The sequence below is a fragment of the Sus scrofa genome, chromosome 5 (assembly GCF_000003025.6).
Source record: "Sus scrofa isolate TJ Tabasco breed Duroc chromosome 5, Sscrofa11.1, whole genome shotgun sequence".
In the NCBI taxonomy this organism is placed as follows: Eukaryota; Metazoa; Chordata; class Mammalia; order Artiodactyla; family Suidae; genus Sus; species Sus scrofa.
In genome coordinates, this window is record NC_010447.5 from 20,641,537 (window position 1) to 20,647,987 (window position 6,451).

At 35.9% G+C, this 6,451-nt stretch overlaps 1 pseudogene; it reads right to left on the reverse strand.

Moving 5' to 3' along the window:
• Positions 486-3,385, reverse strand: LOC100737215 (annotated as a pseudogene).

The following is a 6,451-nucleotide window of genomic DNA, read 5'->3' on the forward strand; positions in this document are numbered from 1 at the left end:
TGCCTTTGCTTCAAGGAGCTGAGTTACAGAAGACAGGGAGTAAGAGATTATGAGCTCCGTGTAAAAAAATGGACAAAATTTTCTAGTTAGGAATCTCGAAACACAATCTGAGAAGACACATTCTCAGAAAAGATTTGAGAAGCCCTCAGAATCTCTAGGTGGGCTGAATGGTGATGGTTTCCCCTGAACCAAGCCAGCTTAAAAAGACTGGGGAGTTCCTGTTGCAGCGCAGTGGAAATGAATCTGACTGGGAACCATAAGGTTTCGGGTTCGATCCCTGGCCGCTCAGAGGATTAAGGATCTGTGTTGTCGTAAGCTGTGGTGTAGGTGGCAGATGTGGCTCGGATCTGGCGTTACTGTGGCTCTGGCGTAGACCGGAGCCTACAGCTCTGATTAGACCCCTAGCCTGGGAACCTCTATGTGCCATGGGTTCGGCCCTCAAAAAGCCAAAAAAAAAAAAAAAAAAAAAAAAAAAGATTGGAAGAAGTGATGGTTCTCAAATGTGTAGAACAACACCAAGTTACAAGGGACATGAAGGAACAGGAAACAGCCCAATCAAATAAACAAAATAAATCTCCAAAAATAGACCCTAAGGAAATGGACGTATATAACAACCAGGCAAAGAATTCAGAATATTTGCCATTAAGTATGATCGCTGAATGCATGAAAGTGGCAATATTGTAGTTTTATTGTATGTACTTTGAAATGTTTAATAAACATTTTCTAAAAGTGACAGAGAACACAGAAGTTCTATAAATAATATACAATATCCTGATCAATATTTCTCTTGAATATATGCACTCAATTTCACAAAGAATAAAGCTTCCTTTAAAGTGCACTGCTCTGTACATATTTCATCTATGGACTGAATTTAGTATTCTACAATATAAAATAGGTAGAGTCTTTAAACCTTAAAAAGCTATCACTATTCATCTTGAAAATATGGAAGAAATTACACATTAATTTGGAAACTCTATGTTACAAGTACAATGTGACATTATGTGTACATTTTAGGGATTGATATTGACAGAATGAAAACCATTTTTTACTTTGTATTATAATATATCTACTAAAGAAATATATTTCATTTACACAAAATTCTGAAGGAGAAATAACTTTTACTGTATTTTCAAATGTCAGTAAACAACGCAGTGGACACTCCTAGGCATGGAAGTGGAACAAATGGATCGGAAAAATATATTAACTGTAATGCGGAGTGTGAAGAGAATAAAAAGAGCAAGTGTAGTTATACAGATAGTGTATGCTCTTTAGAGTGTCTTTTTTTTGTAACCAAAATATTCATTTCTTTGCAGAAAATACTGCTTTATAGACCATGTCTCTGAAGGCTTGTTTTACTGGCTGGTTTCTCAGGGTGTAGATGAAGGGGTTCAGCATGGGGGCAACAGAGGTGTTGAGAATAGCTACTCCTTTTGTCAGTGATGCCTTTTCTTTGGCCGAGGGATTAGCATACATGAATATACAGCTTCCATAAGAGATGGAAATGACAATCATGTGAGAGGAACAGGTGGAGAAAGCCTTTTTTCTCTGATTGGCAGATGGGATTCTCAAAATAGTCCTGATAATGTACATATAAGATAAAATCCCTAGGGCCAAGGTGAACAGCAAGGTAACCAAAGCAAAGTAAAAACCAGTTGCTTCTAGGAGCCATGTATCTGAGCAAGACAATTGCAAAAGGGGGAAATAGTCACATGCAAAGTGGTCAATGACATTGGACGCACAGTAATCCAGATGGAGGAGAAGCATAAGGGGAGGGAAAATGGTCAGAAACCCGTCCAGCCACGCACAGAGCACAAGCAGGATGCAGAGTTTCCTGTTCATGATGGTCATGTAATGAAGAGGCTTGCAGATGGCAACATAGCGGTCCTAGGACATGGCAGTTAGAATGTAAAACTCAGTCACACCCATGAAAATAAAGAAAAAGAGTTGAGCTGCACAGCTGTTATAAGAAATAGTCTTATCCCTGGTGATAATCGTGCCCAGAAATCTGGGGATGCATACAGTAGTAAAGGAGATTTCTAAGAAAGAGAAGTTCCGGAGGAAGAAATACATTGGCGTCTGTAGATGGGGGTCCACCAGGGTCAGGGTGATGATGGTCAGGTTTCCAGTGACACCTGATACATATGTGACAAATAAAAAGAGGAGAATCACAACCTGAAGGTCGGGATCATCCGAAAGGCCTAAGAGGACAAACTCTGTGATCACCGTGTGGTTCATTTCTCTTTCTCTTTTTTTCTTCTTTTAAAGATATTTAGGTGGAGAGTATATTTAAGGGAAGAGATGAACAGAAGAATTCATCGAGATCAATATTGATCTCAATATTATCATTGATACATTAAGGGTTCTATTTTTGTGATTACACATTATTTGATCACTCATGAAATAGTAAGTAATTGTGATTAATGGAAGTGACTGTTTGGAGAAGTCAACATTTAGGTCCTCTCTGGGACACAAAGATGTGTAACCATTCTCAAGGGAGATTCACTAGAGAGGAGAGATTGGTGGCTACTGAGAGTGCTGAGAGTGGCTTCCAGAAATCCCTCCTGGTCTGTGATATGGCAGAGATGTGGCCTGGACTTTGCTTTGTTCCCAGATCAGTGCATGACTCTCTTTTTAGGTCAAAACACTTAGACTCAAAAACAGAAGCCATTAGTGCAACCAGAGCAACGTGAGATCTAAAAATCTACACTCATAATACCCAGTGTAGCCATATCCCTGGCAGTTCTTTCTTTAAATATTGTTTCTTAAACTTCTAGACCAATTTTATTGAAGAAGTTGATAGCATGTTTCCACAACTTCTTAAGGTTTCTGATATTCTACTTTCATTTCCCAAACTATTTCCCAAGAATCGTCATCAAATAGAGAAAAATTTAATCACATTTGCTTAGTGTGACCTTTGCAGGTGTCTGGCAGAGAAGCAATGCTTTTACTTATTCTATTATTCACAACAAAAATATGGCTGTCTGAAATATGGAGAAGGTAATGTCATGGTTTTAGCAAGCCAAATACACAGAATGTACATCCAGCAGAGCTGGAAATAAATTGAACAGGTTAGGATGAATAGGAGAGGCTTTCCTGTACATTTATGAAATATACTTTTGGATCAGTTGTCTCATGCAAAAGATAAATGTGGGGCAGAACTACAAGGGAATAAAGTATTTTTTTTTTCATAAAGCTTAATAGCTAAGAGAGAAGAATGCACAAATGGAAAATGCATGGGGCTACAAACTGGGTGACAGAGTTGCTAGGTTCTGAGGCAAGCCGTTACTTTTCAATTTGTGTATCAGTGTGAAGAGAAAAATGGATAAATACTGCATATACCTTTAAGCTTAAAAATAAATTGGATCACTTTGCTATACAGTAGAAAATTGACATGACACTGCAGACCAGCTATAATGGAAAAAATAAATGACACTGTAGACCAAGCTATAATGGAAAAAATAAATTGGCAGAACACTGTAGGCCAGCTATAATGGAAAAAATAAAAATCCTTCTAAAAAAATAAAAATTAAAAATGTTTCTATGTACACATATCTAGTAAGTCGTGGAAGATGACAAACAGTGATTTCACTGGAATTGTAAGACAAATCAATAAATGAACATTTCCTCTATTAAGTTAAATAAAATGATTAGGATATTTATATCAATGGAGATATAATTTGTTTTTTAAAATTGTTCTTAGAATGTTTTCAGCACTATACTGGTTTGTATCGTGCTCTTCAAAAAGTTCACGCCCGATCTTGAAATCTATAGATATGACCTTATTTGGATAGAGGTTCTATGCAGATATAATCAAGTTAAGATGAGGTCCTGTACATTAACTTTCCATGTAGCTTTATTTAATAACAGGTTGTCCATGATTTATTATTTTTTAAATAAAATTTTCACTTACAGATTAACACCATATAAATACAAATGCAACATTTATAATTAAAGATGAGCATGTTTATGGCACATTAGTCAAATTCTTTTTAATAGTCTCTTTCTGCAATATGTTCTAAGTACTGCTTCATCATTACCATAAATAACTTCATTTGTCCTCCAAAGCAACAGTGAAAGTAATTTTAAAATCTTTCCTCAGAAAGTTGCTATTATTTTAAGATCTTTAGATAATACCAATTTCCATTTAATTTGAACTATTTATATGTTTTATGGAACTCCTGAATTAAAGAGTAACTAAGTATGTCTCAAATAATTATTGTGAGTATTATAAATGCCTTTTCAGACCAAAGCAGTAAGTAATATGATAATGCTGGGAGAGAATATTGCTTGTATTGAACAAGATAAAGGGAATCTGATATTTCAAAAACAATGTAGAAATCTCACACTTTCATGTAAGAAGTGAAAATTATGCAAAAAGCTGCCTTTGACATCTCTATTCTCAGAACCTAACTTGATCTTAATATATACTGTCAAAAATACTTATTGAGTGAATAAATGGTAGTGATTCTAATTATGATCAGATTTTCTGCCATCATTCAGTGGAAAGACAGAAAACCTTAAAGACAAGCCTGACTTCTCCTATGCTGTTGAGTAATGGAGACCTCAGCCCCAGTCTAAAACATCATAATGAATTCTTCACATTTTTCTTAAGATTAGAGAAAGACTCACTTGTTCACGACTTAGTCTGTTGCCATTCAGAAACTAATCTCTATGACTTGGTTATTTCTACTTGTGAAGTTGTGGATTGTTATGAAAACGCAAATCTTTCTACATATCTTTTGTGCCCTGACTTCAGGCCACTATCACCTAAATATTTTATTCTAATTCAGGCCATTGTTTATTGTGTGGTGTCTTGAGAACACCAATCTCCATGGTTGCCTTTTGTTTACTTATCAACTAGTTCCCCTGAGTCCCCTGTAATGGAGCAGATACAATTATGACTGGCCTGCATAACATTACTTCTGCACAAAAGATTGTACCATCTTGCCCACCAAGCTTGGAATGACACTACCTCAGCCTTCATTTCAGCTCTAATGTATTTCATTTCAAGTACAAAGATAATACTTCTTTAAGTGACAATAGGTAGGATATCCTGGGAACTTAGATTCCTGGAGAAATTTGCACTGATGTTTAGAAATGGATTGTAATTTACCCTATGTGTAAACATTGCAGGAGAGCTCTTAGAATTATTATTATTGGTATTTTGGATATTTGATTACAAATATACGATGAGAGAGGAGAAGCAGATTGCAAAGGTTTTTGAAAAATCCCAAATCATTAGTTTAAACAAATTAAAGATGCCTTTAGAAATGATATTGATTAAACCAGTCATATTTACCCTAAAAGTAAGTACTTCTTTGATAGTTTCTTTCAGAAATATATTTTTGCTTTAATAGTGTATAGTTATGTTTATACAAGTAATCTCAATTATGCACATTATATTTAGGTAAAATTAAACCAATTAATTTATATGAAATATATAAAGAAAAATTTTAAACTACTAAAACTTACCAGGAGTTCCCTTCGTGGCTCGGCACTTAACGAACCTGGCTAGGATCTATGAGGATGTGGGTTCCTTCCCTGCCTTGCTCACTGCGATAAAGATTCAGCATTGCCGTGAGCTGTGGTGTAGGTCACAGATGCAGCTTAGATCCTGCATTGCTGTGGCTGTGGTGTAGACTGGCAGCCATAGCTTCTATTGGACCCCTAGCCTGGGAATTTCCATATGCCGCGGGTGTGGCCCTAAAAAGCAAGGAAAAAAAACCCTAAAACTTTTCAATTACATGTGACATTTTATTATAATATAAAGATTTTGTGATTTATAGGACTTCCATGATATGTGTGTTCTTACCTACATGGCTTTTCATTCTCATTTTTAATATCACCAATATCATAATACCATGTAATCAATTTTGCCCAAGATTCAAAACAATTTATTTGATATGTTTTAACATTGAGCAGATACACTTTACGTTTTGCACAACTTGAATTTTGTTCATGGTGAAGGTTAGCATTCATCATATATAATGGCAAAAGACCCAAAAAAATGCATGGTTTATGACCACAAAGAAAACAGATGGTTGAAAGTGGGAATACATCCCTCCCAGCAATTTTGTAGGTAGAAATTTTGAGTAAGTTCATTAACACATTAAATATAATGGCTGTTACTGAGGAAATAGTATTCTTTTGAAAGCTCTTAAACCTCTAAACAATATAAGATAACAAATAAGGCATTGAGGCATTGCAGACTTGGGCAGTCTTTCTAGACATTAAGTATTTAAAAAATTATCTTAGATTACAGCACATCTAGCACTTTTTTTTTTTTTTTTTTTTTTGGCTTTTTGCCTTTTCTAGGGCTGCTTCCCACAGCATATGGAGGTTCTCAGGCTAGGGAGCTAATCGGAGCTGCAGCCGCCGGCCTACGCCAGAGCCACAGCAATGTGGGATTCAAGCTGCATCTGCAACCTACACCACAGCTCACGGCAACGCT